General features: G+C 36.0%; 1 protein-coding gene across 1 annotated transcript in view; it reads right to left on the bottom strand.

Annotated features, from left to right (window-relative positions):
• The window catches only part of LOC117159636 (uncharacterized), a 558,819-nt gene that overhangs the window by 479,558 nt on the left and 64,802 nt on the right, over window positions 1-14,459 (bottom strand). The gene's annotated exons all lie outside the window — the stretch shown is intronic.

Below are 14,459 nucleotides of genomic sequence, written 5' to 3'. Positions count from 1 at the left end.
AATTAATTTCGTTATTCGCGAACCTTTCGCGAAAAATGCTTGTCCTCTCGACGGTGGAACGAAATTTAATAAATTTTCGTCCGTGGCATTCGATTGTAACTGATTTTCGACGATGATTGATTTCCATGTGGATAGTGTACGTTCATGGTGTTGAGTCGTTTATGTGAAGATGAAATAATATTTATATTTTACATTTTCTCAATCGAATTTGAAGTGAACTATCCGATGTTCAAAAATTAACGATGGGTAAAAATAATTATTCGAAGTAATTCTGTAAAGTTATAGGTCAAGTTGACACATTCAACCACTCAGTATACGTAAATCTATCACAACGAATTCCTGAAGTTGTAAGAAGTTATTTAATTATTTCAATTTTCCTTCGTCCTTGTATCCTGAATTAATTTCATCGAAAGCCGTACTTAGTTATTTGAAGGTAAAATAACTTCTTCTTTTTAGCTATTTATATTCCTTACTTTTCTCTATGGAGTTATTTTTATGTAATCGTCGTCGTGTGGGACAAGTCATACATTTTCTTTGGGACATATCGATACTCGAAAAGAATACACATATGAACCTAATTCCCCATCCCTCGTTGTAAATAGATTGATTTGAAAATTTTATCTATGCAGCGATAAAGATGATTCATTTCTGGTTGTCTCATATCCATGTTCTCAAAACCAAATTAAATAATAATTACAATGCCAATCATAATAGGAATCGTACCAATAAAATTCACGGTATCCACTTGCTCCATACTGAAGTAAGTCCATCTATTTTTACTGTGTTAATATATTAAATTAACGTTTTTCATTCTCACAATATTATAATGTATAATCGTTCAAACTGAATTTGAAACATATTTTTCAAATTTTCGTATTTGTAATTCAACAAAATTTGTAAATCAAACTAGAATTCTAGTATATTTTTAATTAAAATTTCGAGTAACGATCATTAAGAGTTTTGTTTCACGCAGAAACAAAAAGAAGCGAAGAAGAAGGGATACAAGCGGCTGGGAAGAATCAGCGGAGTGGCTCCAATTTTACAAGCTTACCGGCCGCAAAGACGTCGAAACGGGTACCGTCTAATAGCGCGTAATCGATAATAATCGAATATCGGAGCGAGGCTTGAAACGAGGCGGCGCGCCAAAGTGGCCGGTATAAATAATTTAATCTCCCTCGTGTACTGGCCAGAGGTTGCCGATCCCTCTGACTTCACCAACGCGGATCGTCTGCAAAGGAAACGTGCAAACGTTGCGCGCTCCTACTTGTACATACAACTTGTACGCACGTGGGAATAAGCGTACCGAAAATATCTTCACTTTACAACCCCTTTGTCCCCCCTTCTAGAGTCCCTTCTGAACTATCAACCTTCTTGGTTGCCTGTCTTCTCTCTGCTTTTCTTGGCTCCTGTCTATCGTAATGGAGGACTTCCTCCTCTTTTGTGTTACGTTAAATTATGCGTTCGAGAATTGAGAAGTTCCAATTATGGACAATTTTCGGAGTTTCAGTTTCGTTAAGGTTAGTTTAATTCAGTATCCACGTATCCCCCAAGGAAAAAAGTTATCATACTCGAGATGGTTTCGTTGGAAGTGGTTTATTAAATAATTCTGCGTCGTTGGCCCAGTGGAATAAGTATCGGAGATACGACGATTTTTCCTGATACCGATAAGAACTTTGATATAATAAATTTCAATAACTACTTCGTGTCTTTATGCGTGTTAAAACGTGTTAAGTGTTTATGTTTGTTCGACATAAAGTTTGCAGTGTTTGTGTGAATTAACAGTGCTATCAATAATGAATGAAATAAAAATCGAACAAATATTACGTGTATTTTGCAAATTTTTGTACCTTTGAATCTTCCGTAAATACATAATTCAAATACATCTGATTTTTCAGCGAAGATATGGTAGACAGAAAGCCATTAAGAATGTGATAATAGAAATGTTCAAACACTGTTAAAAGTTTCTGTTCGTGTATATAAATACGCGAATTACGTAATATGTAAATTTATGTTATCGAAGAAAGTATCAAAGGAAGGAGGTCGATTTATATGCAGCTTTGCTTTCACGCAAACTGCTAAACATGATCTCGACGTTCGACGCGCCATTATACGCGACCGATCTTCGATACTTGATATTCAGAAGTGAATCTAAGAGTTTCTGCTCGGCGATTTGCATTTTGCCAGCGTAACTCTGGGTGATTTATAAGTTTGTCGCAATACCGTAGACACTCGAGTATAAAGTTCCATTGATTTCACCAATTGTATCGAAGCAGACGTTCTTTGAACAAATGTACTAGTGTCTCGAATGTAACATCAGCTCGAATGTCAAGACATCGGCAAGAATATTCAACATCCATAATATCCCATGAAAAATTAATAAGTATATATAATTAGTAAAACGTTTCTCAAGTCACATCGATCAGCTCCATAATTTGAAAGGTGATGATGTTACAAACATGGTTCCTTAAATTTACCTTACGATTTACCATTAATTATGACAACTTCTTGCTACGAATGAGCTTCTCAAACTATTTGTTTCTTGGGAACTCGATATTGATAAAAAATATGCAGAGTATTGGTCAGTTTGATTTCTGAGAGACTCGAGCAAAAAATTGCAAGATCGTCATATTGCAAGACGGCAATCATCGAAAAATAGTGATCGTCCAAATACGTTTCAGAAATCGATGAAAGAAGAGGGAGGAACGAAAGTATGATTTACCAGTGCCTGTATTAGCGTGAAACTATCGAAAATTGTCTGGATATTCCGTACAGAACGTGGTATATACAACCAGAACTGGACAGTACTTGTTCAGTAGCGTATAGGTATAGCGACAGCTGGGTGGTACTTCCTATAAAGAGAGTGGAATATCGTGCTAACACAGGTATTAATTCTGGATAGAGGCCAGAAGCTCAGCAAAGACTGTTGGAAGCCTGGTACACGGCCAACCACTGTCCGATTAATTATATTTTACGATTTAACCGGCGATCCACGCTTCCTATTCTCGCGTGAAAAAGAACGTAGCTATATAGACGAACGAGGCGTTCGACAGAGTTCTACCTTTCTAACCAGGAATTATCAATGGGACTGTGCTTTCGACGGGATTAGAGAGTAATCCTCGAATTTAGAAAGTCGAACACCATTCAAGGGAAATAACGCAAGAAATTGCATTGCAGGTATTGAGTTGTGACTAACGCGAGTTTAATCAATTTTCTGGCGTGTGTTATGGTTACAGGATTAAACTATGGTTATCTGATTTAAGAAATTGTATTTGATTATGTTAGATTATAGGGCATATTCGTTCGTTTGTCATTTTAGGTCAGATTATTTATTTATCTTTCTTTTTATAAAGTGCATCAATGATTCAAGAATACACGAGATCGATTATAAGGTTGAATTGGTAGTTAATAACAGAGCATACTTGTCGTTTTGATGGATTTCACATGGATCCTTCTTTACAATTGCAGACGATACGCGGATACTTTTCACGAAATTGATGTCGATTTTTATTTACGTAGAAATATGGGAACATATAACTATTTGTTTTCCTAAATATCATTTCAATTGAGATCGTCTACGTAAGAATCGTTGAAGCGTGACTCTTAAAAACTTATTTTTACAAGTATGTCGAAATATTTTCGTATAAAATTCTATGAACTTTATCTCGGAGTAATAAAGATGAAATATAAATTAAATATTTTTAATCGAGAATAATTGATACAATCTCTAGAAACTCAAGTGAAAAGATTTTGCAGGAGGATGACACTGTAACAAGTGCATATTATAAAGTGGAAGATCAAATTTTTTGCAAACCGTTTTCTCGCCAGTAAATTTAACAGAGAGAGTCAGATAAAACTCTTTCTAGCGTGTCAGAGCAAAATTCTGTTTTTTAACGAACTGTAGGTAAAGTGAGGTACAAAATCGAGAACGTGTCTGTGAACGCGAGGGGAAACGAGTTGGAATTTTGTAGGTCAGAAAGAAAATGGAAGAAGAAAGAGAGATGAAAAAGAGAGAGAGAGAGAGAGAGAATACCGACGTCGTAAAACAAAGGTCCTGGTCTGACCTGACTAGCTTAGTAATTGCCTAGATTCTTGGTTTTCTCTCCTGTTCTTTGTCAATGGTCCATTTGCCGGCATCTATATCAATTAAGGCTTGCGTCAACAGATCGATTTCCAACCTCCGCGAATTAACATTCTTAATTTGTTATTTCCAGAATTACAAAGCTACATTAAAATAGTAAAATCGTCAGAAAATTAAACACGTATATAAATACATACGTTTAACGTAAATTATTAAAGTAGAAATATTTTTTGTCGTAATAAGACAATTTGTTTAAATCTCTGTTTTCTGTAAAAGCTGCTGCTACCCTAACAGAATTTGTATACTCCAATCTTACGTTTGTTCCGACAAACAAAAGGGCTTCTACTGTCATAAAAAAAACTGTAGTATAGAATTAATACGAGAAATAACGCGTATCGGCGACGACTTTTTCGTGCTGCCTTCGATATTGACGAATCTTTTAACGATAGAAAAAAGCAATTGGGTTAGGATTACAGCTGACAGTATTTAAGATAAAGAGAAGGTTAACAATGTTAAGCTTAACAATGGAACCTTCCACCCATATCACCATATCTCCATTCTTCCATACATATTCCACACTAAAAAGAAAAAGCAACTACTGAGAAGGAATAAAAATCATCAAATACATAATCATCGACGTATTTTCTCTTCTCTTCGAACGTTAAATCGGGAAGATTACTTCAGCCGTGGAAATAATACCTTAGGCAAAATTAATCAGTGCTGGCGGACAGATTAAAGCAAATACACTAATCCCGAGAGGAAATCTCTTTTACAGAAGGAAAATTGTATGGTAACGCGTTTCACTGGTAGCAAACACTCAACCTGAATACATTCAGAGACGCGGAAACCGCCTTGCTCCGGCTCCTTTTTAAGGAAAAAGTCACCGACCGCTTAACTACTGGCAAACGGGAGGATCTTTTGCCAGTCTTCGTCGTTTCGCGATTCTCACAGAGCCTGTTTTACCTTCATCCCGTGCACGATGCACACCGTTCAACATCAACCGGTATTATACGGTGTAGAGGAGGTCCCTCATTGTGGACGGGTGTTTATGGGTAGCTTTTATGCTGGTCGGCAACGAGCGTGTTCAAAGCGCAGAATAATGCCAGGCGTTGATGCGTTTAGACTTTCTTTTTCTTCCTTACGACCGGTCTAACATTGCATTAACAGTCGTTTAGAACTCTTAGATCCCCTCCTCCTTCTCTCCTTCGATAGCCCTCGAATACGGTCATTTATTAACATTTTATTTCGTTAAGTAACAGGCCGCGCATCACTGTAATTCAGTTGCTACGCTATGGCTACTTTCTAGTAAGCGATCTGTACTTAAATGGAGCATGTTTAGCGATTGCTGCATTATGTAGTTCGTGCGAGTGTTTCGCTGATATTTCTGTGAAACAGACTATAAATGTTTAATGATTATGAATGGACTATAAATGTCTATGCATAATTTTATAGAAAATTCTAGCTGTACGTTAAATAATCTGATTGTGATGATATTAAATATTCGTTACTTTTTAGGAATATACCAGATCGAGAAACTCTGGTACTTTTGTTTGTCCTCGAAAGAAAAGAAATCAAGTGTTTTAACTTTTCTATTAATCAGCTCTCGATATAATATTAATCATAGTTATCTTCTCCGTATTTGACAATTTACTTATTCCATGAATTTATGTATCTACAGAATTTTTCATTTTCCTCTTTAACATTCTAACACTGCTTCTAAGAATTAATTTAACTCAAAAACTCCAAAACACCTTTATGAAGGGAGTATCTGAATCATTTTCAGATAAACGTAAGTGCTTTCTTCGAGTGCTTTCTTCGAGCGCTTTCTACGAGAAGTCACTTTAACCCGCGCCGTATATTTAAACCGCAAGGCTACGTGCTAAGACGTCTCCGCCGCTCGCCAGAATTTTCCTCACTCCGCGTTTCCATTTCATCCAAGTATCTCGGACCTGACCTGTCTCATCTGTACTCGCCGAGTCAAATTAGAACGTCTCTTCGTATTTTCACGTACCTACGCTATCACGCACACGTGCACCCGCTAATTGCGTATACACGTGCGTTTCTACTGTCATTCTTCTCGTTCGCATGCACAATACGCGTATTAGCTAGTTACGCAACTAACAGCTACGATATGTGGGTCGGTAGTAACGTTGTCGCAGACGTAATGAAACGAGACTCTAAACGCGTGCAAATACGCGCTACGATCACACACGTAGGCATCATTCAACTGGAAACTAATCGAAACCGGAGCGTCATTTGTGTACCTGGACGAAACACGCATCGTGCGTGCGTGACCAAGGCAGAATACACTTGAAGAGGATCCACGACACCAGAGAAGTTTGCAGTGCTGAAATATGGTACAACGTAACAGGAATTTGATTTAAAAGTTTAACACTAGTGATTTTAGTGATATTAAAGTATTACATACTTGTTAAAATCATAAATTTGTCAATTAAATTTGTCAGTTGTTAAAAGTCATAAAAGTCGAAATTTGATAGTCAATTGGTATCGTTGGATGGTAGGTGATCCATAAAACTAGGGGAAAAGTATGGATCATAAAATAAGTATTTACATTAATTAAAAAATGTATCTATTATAATAATTAAACGTTGTAGGACTATACGTTCAGGATATCGCAACATCTTGCAATTAAAAAAATCATAGTAATTGGAAGTATTTTATGTTGTTTATTATTAATTGAAAGAAATACGAGAAATTTTCCACGTTCTCAGAAACTTTTATAATTAACTTGCAAGGCCTTCCTTTACACATGGGCATCGTATTACGTTAACGATCGTTAAGAGAATAATTCCATGAATACCATAAAACTCTGGATCCGTGCATTTGCATGTAGTTAACTAGTAAACTAACATTCGTCGCTAATTTCTGCATTTCACTATCCTCTATTATATGTTAACAAATAACTATTCACGTAACGTTTGTTTCCATATTGTAAGACTTTATATACGTTTCACAAATATATTTTTCCTTAATAAACTATCGTGAGTTTTAATTTATGTTCTGTACCTAACTTCGTATATATGATGTTGAAATACGTATCAATTTGGATCTAAAAGCTAGTCAATGAACGTATTAAAAAGACGAGAATGAAAATTGCAAAGCCATGAATTATACACTGTTAAAGGCATTTATATAATACCAAATCATTTGTGAGGAAAGATAGAAAGAAGATGAAATGAATCGCGGAAAATGATTGTATGTTAAAGATATTTGTTCGAGAAATAAGAATTCCGTCCAAGTAATGAAAACGTTGAACGAACTTCAGAGTTAAGGTTTTATTCCAGAAGAAAAATATTTTGTTCAGAGAAGAGTTCTAAATCTTTAAAGCAATTATTTTCAGATTAAAAACGTTGAAAGAATTTTATATTAAGTGGTAAAAATATTCGATTCGAGAAAGAACTCTGTATCTTTAAAATAATTATATTTTGATCGGAAACACTGAACCAATACTTAATAAATTGATATGAAAACAACACAACTTTCCCGCTTGTATAGTATAACCTGATATTAATTAATGAATTATTTATAAATTAAAAATAGGAAGTACCTTGCAGTTACAGGACTGTGCGTAAAGGAATTGACAAGATTGAAAAACGCTTTTATTTAAGCATACGTACTGCATCAGCGGAATGAACAGTAATATGAGATTGGTAGAACGTTACGTTTCATTGATTCATTATGTTGAGTCTCGAAGGAATGATACGAGATAGATACAGTCTACAGTAATAAGATAATGTCCGTTATTCGGGATCAACTGTAATAACTTCGTTGGAATTTCCATGGCTATTAAATAATGAAATTAACGTAAGTGCAATAGAACATGAACCTCGATGACTAAGAAGAAATCCGATTCACAGTTTCAAATACGCGTGGATATATAATTTTCTTTAGAATTCCAGCTTCAAAGCGTGATAATCTCTGTGCTGTTACTGAAACATACCGAGTGTTTGCAATTATTGTACGACTGGAATTTTCATAAATAAGATACAATCACATCTTTTAATACTCTTTTTATTCGCGTAAAAAATGTTTGAAATGTTGATCATGTTATTACATACGGAGTTATACTCTTTGAATTGTACTATTAATACAATAACGAAAGATTCGTAAATTCTTGAAAGTTATTGTCCGTAACGTTATCAATGTTCAATTCATGTAGTTGATCAGATACCGAGCGGTCTAAATACAAGTGGGAGAAAAAGATAGGAATCGAGACTTGTAGTTAATATACGCTAACGTGACTAATTCTCAAAGTCGTTTCATCATGCATATTATTTTGCATTCTCGACTTATGATCTCAAAATGAATATTACCTCTCCAGTCGTACCGCAAAAACATAATCGTAAAATCTATACGAATATAACGAAGCAAACGACGAAGAAGAAACACTCTCATGGAAAAAAAATCAATTTGCAAACCAATCAAAGTTCTGAATCGTATGAAGCTTGCAAGCACATTAAAAGGAAGCAGCCTCGAGTAGGTACTAGCACGAACGAAGAGATAACTTCATTTTTCGTTATTTGCATACATTGCATATTATGCTGCTCATTTTGTTTCATTTCCAAGCGAACTGAAATTAATATGCGTCGTCGGTACAATGATACCGAATACCATTACTTTTGTACAAATAATTTTATTGTTCGGCCAAAGATTTACGAGCGGGCTGAGGACGCGTTTTATTTTTTATCCGAGCTGTACCACCGCACCGGTTAGGTCGGCTGGTCCACTGGGTGAACGAATGATAGGTATCTGCGAACCCAGATCGATGATAGTGACGAATTAGTACCGCCCCAAGAATTTATAAAAAGAACAATTTTTTTCGCTCTTTTACTCCAGACGTTTCATCTCAAAGAACGATCACTTCAAATGAGACAAAGCAATTGAATTTCCTCTGTTTCGAATGTTATTCATTTTTGGCAAATATCTCACTCCTGTCGATAGTAATGCACCTCTGATTAATGGAATAAAAACAATATCTTTATTGCCATGGGGCCTGCCACTATTTACTATCAAACGAAAACATAGAAAATCACTAAGAAAAATTCGACTGATGAAATTTCAAGAATTTCTCCAATAATGGTAAAGATGATAATAATTAAAGCGTCCGAATAAATTAGAGCTCGACATATCGAAGATTAACAATTTTGAAGAATTCGTTTGGAAGTTTCATCATCGCTAAAAAAAATGTCTAAAAACAGTACACGTGGATAATCAGTTTCTCAGTTATTTTCAGCAACTATACGAGCAGGAAAGAATCGAGTCCAGCTGCTGAAACGAGTTTTACAACTGGTGCGATAAAAAGTACAGGTAAACGACATACGCGCGTTTTACTACGAGGCGTGAATGTTAACTACAAATCTGAAAAAAAGAACGTTAGGTCTTAGAAGGATAAAACAATCTGATAAAAGAGAGCAACAAGAAAATAACAAAGTCGTAAAATGTGGCTTGAAATTCGAACGAGGCACTGGCTAAGCTGGAAAAAAAATAAGTTTCTGAACTGCTAATACAAATGAAAACGATATCGGTATAACGGTGACAGTGCACGTTGCCGATCGTCCATGTCAATGCACCGAAAAGAAAACTGCAATCGACGGATCGAACAAGTACATCGTGTTAATGTAAACGAGCATTACGTAAATCAAAGAACGACGGATGAACCTAACGATACCAGAGCGTCCATTAAAAAAGGATCTCAAGCTTAATGATCAGGCTGGTTCGATCGCCAATGAGATCGACCTTGATCTCTTGCACATATACGCGAAGTATTCATAGATAGCCTCGATTATTGAGGTCGTCTTCTATGAACCGCTTGGAACTGTACATTTACGTAATCCCCTTTGTCTAACGCCGCATGAATGGAGATACTTTCCTACAATGCCGATTTAAATGGGGTCTTGGGAATTCGCTTTAAATCAAATTGTTCTGGTTATATAGAAACTACGTTTAAGGTTGAAATTATATTTTCACTTGTGATTTCAATTGCGAGTGATTAGATAGCATACGAGTGAAATAAATTGAGCGATTACTTCTAACGAGTAATTAATTATATAAATCACTCGGTGGGAAGATTCTAGGAAATGAATTTTTTTCTTTTACTATATCGAACCTGTTATATCGCCTGTTGAGATAAGAAAAATTACGTGCAAGTAATTACGATTAGTAATATCCTCGTCGCGCAGAAAGATAAAAGTAAACAAAACTCATCGAAGATATGAAACGCCAAAACGTCACGGTTGCTTATTTCGAACTACACTATCGTTCATTGACGGGATGCAAACAAAGTTCATTCATATTCTCGCGCCTATATGAATAATTCTGAAACCCGTAGTCAATTAGCATTTTCTTCCTTTATATATATCTACTCGTCTTTTTCCCGTGATTTCGAGTAATATTAAATTCGTATCTCTAATTTCGAATATTTCACCACAAGAAAGAAACAACGAAGTCGACGAAACCGCGTATTAAGCTGACTGAAAAACAATTTACAGCGTAGGCTGCAGTTTGAAAGCGGAACACGCGGCCTATATTTAGTCCGGGTCCATGAAATTAAATATAATAAGGGAAACGCAACGGGTACGCAGTGGTTCGTAGGTTCATAGGCTGACCGAGCAAAGCACACAAGGCAGGACTCGCAAATATTTAGCCCACTTGCGCACGGGCAACGCAAACAAATATCAAACCTGTTGACGAAGCGTGTATCTGGAGCTCGGTGTTCCAGAAAATTTCGTTCTACCGGCGAAACAGCTTGCGTACGAATTTTGAAGGTTAGGCGGGTCCTCCGCTCGCTTTCACGGGATTCCAAATAGACCGGAAACATTAAAAAAACGAACGCGCCGGAAGTAGAATACGGGGAACTGGCTGTGACATCGTTCGCCGTTGCTATCGCGAAGCGAATAAGGACGAATTGCCATCCGGTTAAACCGGTAGGTTACCAGCTTAATCTCACTGTGTCCGCTAATCAGAAGACTCGTGTGACACGTAGAACGTGTGTCGCGTAACGTAAGGGCGATATACATATACAGGTGTTGGCAGAAGGGAAAAGTCGTTGTGAATAGACAGTTGATACGAAAGACGGCGCCAGTTGGACTCTTGGCGATTCCAGGTAATGTAACAACTCGCCGATAAAAAATACAGGTGTACAAATTTGCTACTGTTATCTTGAAATCATTGAGAAAATATAAAGCTTTTTATTTACGACATAGACGTAAAATTTTGCGATACTGTTTGAAAATTTGAGAATTTATTACATTGTAACATGAATTCGTTCTGTTTTTATATTTATTACAATGTATGTGACATATAGATAAAACCAGAACGAATATTTGTTACAGTCTAATACTTATTTACTATGTATATGAATAATCCCTCTGCAATTAGGCGTAATGTGCGAGCAAGGAGACTGAGCTTAAGTAAATTGCATAACAAAATTCTCGAGCCGAATAAAGAGACATATGAAGAAAATGTATATATACAGGGTGGTTGGTAACTGATGGTACAAGCGGAAAGGGGGTGATTCTACGCGAAAAGAGAAGTCGAAAATATAGAATAAAAATTTTTTTTTAATTTATTTTTTTTTTTTAATTTTTCCATCGAGACAACGATCTACAGTGAGATCCGTTATATAACGAGACGTGATAAAGTGCACGCGTACCGAGCGAAAATTCAAAGTCGATTTACTCGAAAACAAAGCCTCAAACGAAAAATTTTTATTCTATATTTTCGACTTCTTTTTTCGCGTAGAATCACCCCCTTTCCGCTTGTACCACCAGTTACCAACCACCCTGCATATGGTTATAGTATCTTCTGTATGTAGGTACATAAATCAAATCGAATTTCTATTTTCAAAACTATTAATTCCGAGTATATATAATACATATATAGATTATAAATCCATAATTATGGTTATTGATAAATATTGGTTGAAAGCTACGTTTACAAGAAACATACGTAAGAAGCAAATGTTAAATTCTTTTCAATGATGTTTTTATAATACTGTGATCATACGACGTATAAATATTTCCGTTCTCTTCATACAGATAACAGTTTTCCACGAAAATTAGTTTCTATTGATTAAAAATGGAAAGGAAACGTTTGAACAATATTACGCGCGGTTCTTTGCTTTCGCTATCGTTGAGAGCGAGCAGACCAGCCTCGTGGGTATTCGTGCGGGGTATCGGGAGAGCGGCTTAACTAATTTTTAACCCCCTTCCTACTGACCAGTTCTCGTGCACCGAAGCCGGCATCGACGTTTGCTGTGTCCAGGTAAATTCGACTGCACACGTCTGTCACGTTTGTACGCGAACAAAAACAATAAAGAAACGACCTCCAGCGAGCACCCATTGTTCGCTGCTGCGTTTGAAAGATTCATAGAAAAATTTTATATCTATATTAATATCGGCGATATCTCGATTTCGTTTGCGAGTTGGCATATGTCTCTCTCGTTGGAATTGTAAAAGTTGAAGCTTGTTGGAAAATAAAGGAGCGACGAGTTGATAAACGAGAACTGTCAATAGATTGATATGTTAGGTAAATAAAAAATGCGGTTCTGGCAATGGTGATTATTTACACGTTTAAACGGGCATGGCAAAGTTGTACATGAAAGTAATTACATAGTACTTTGTCCACTTTTATATGTACAAATTATGGAACAGATAAACTCGAAAAATATTATTTTCGAAGGAATCATTGTATTCCATACAAATTTAAAGATAGAAAATGTTATATGCTTTGCGCAAAAAAATGTTCTACAACAACGCTTCGGAAGAACTCTTTCCACGTAATTTGGAAGAAATATCAATACCATTACAAAATTCAACGATGTTAATTGAAAAGAAATTGCAAAAGAAACACTGCGTTAACACGTCGTTGTTAACGTACTATACGTTAGCTATCAAAATTCCATTCAAAAAATTAAATTCCATCACATGCAATACAAATTTCCCAAAGTCCTATACAACATTTAGGTTATCAACTCAACGCGCATCAATAGAAAATTAAAACGAAACTAGGGTCCATTCGTTTCGTACCAAAAGTTCGAACAAATTTAATTCTAATCCTATGAACGATCCACGTGCCGAGAAAACCAGTTTCGAAAGGGAGATCCGAGCAGCTGTGCATCGCGTGGTGGGTTATCTAATTTTCAACCCCACGTACCACGCGAATGGGCATAAGTTACGCACAATACCTTTCCCAGGTGAATGTAAAGACACCTTGGCGCCGAGCGAAGCGTATTGTTCGAAATAGCAGACTGCCAGGGGCGAAACGAACAAAAAAGAAAGGGCAGGGTGGGCCTAACCACTGTGTACAGACTCACCGAAATTATTAATTATGCTTTCTGTGCACGGATATCCGCGTGCATCCGGATATCCGTGACACGAGAACGCACGTGTGTTCTTCGTGCCGCTTAGAATGCACGAGCGTGCGATATGCGTATCACCTAACGCATCACTTTCACAGATCGTACATATCTTTCACGATCTGTACTTTACCTATTTGCGTCATGTGTAAATATATATTTTAATTTGATGTATCTCTGATGTTACACCGATGTAACACTCTTCATAAATATTAGTATACTTGCTGATTTCAAACGTAATATGGAAATTAATCTAGATTATCCAAGAAAAGATTGATCGATCGGAATTTTGTATCAATGCAAGAACGCCGTTCAATATACATAACCAACCCAAAAGTATACGGACACTTTTTTATTTTTTAACAAACTGTAATTTAATTACAAGATTATAGGACGCGTTGAATCGAAAAAATAAAATAATATCACGATTGATAAAAATTGATCCAAATAGTGATTGCAAGACGTAATAGATATAGAGACGAGAAAGAATTAAAGTTATTATACTGAATCGATGAGACTTCTATTATTATTACATTGGATATGGGTTCGCTACAGTTTTACTTTCGAACGAGGTAGTCATGTTTCAACATTTTGATAATTTCAATAATTTCTAACAATTTTTCAAGATTACTTTTAAACAAATGCCCTAATACTTACTTATGATCAAGAATGTACATGATGTCTAAAGCGCGGTTAAATAATGCAGTAAACGTTAGTTACTCCCTCGTGGATGAATGTGTAACGGGAGGCGAGATTTGAAATTGTAATTTGATTACGACAGTAATTATATCGCCTTTGAGATTCGAGATTAAGTACAGATACAGACAATTATGGTACTTCGTAACTTTTGTAAGATAATAGAGCTGTTCCGATGACTGCTTAGTTGTACTTCTAATTTAGAAACTAACAGTGGAACATAAATATTATATATCAGTATGAAACTTTTGCTTTTCCCTTTTGGATTTGGTATTACTTGCAATGTTTGGTCTTCATTTTAAGTGGTGT

The sequence above is a fragment of the Bombus vancouverensis genome, chromosome 8, assembly GCF_051014615.1.
Source record: "Bombus vancouverensis nearcticus chromosome 8, iyBomVanc1_principal, whole genome shotgun sequence".
Taxonomy (NCBI): Eukaryota; Metazoa; Arthropoda; class Insecta; order Hymenoptera; family Apidae; genus Bombus; species Bombus vancouverensis.
The sequence above is the reverse complement of the archived record's forward strand: the minus strand, read 5'-3'. Positions and strand labels throughout refer to the sequence as shown.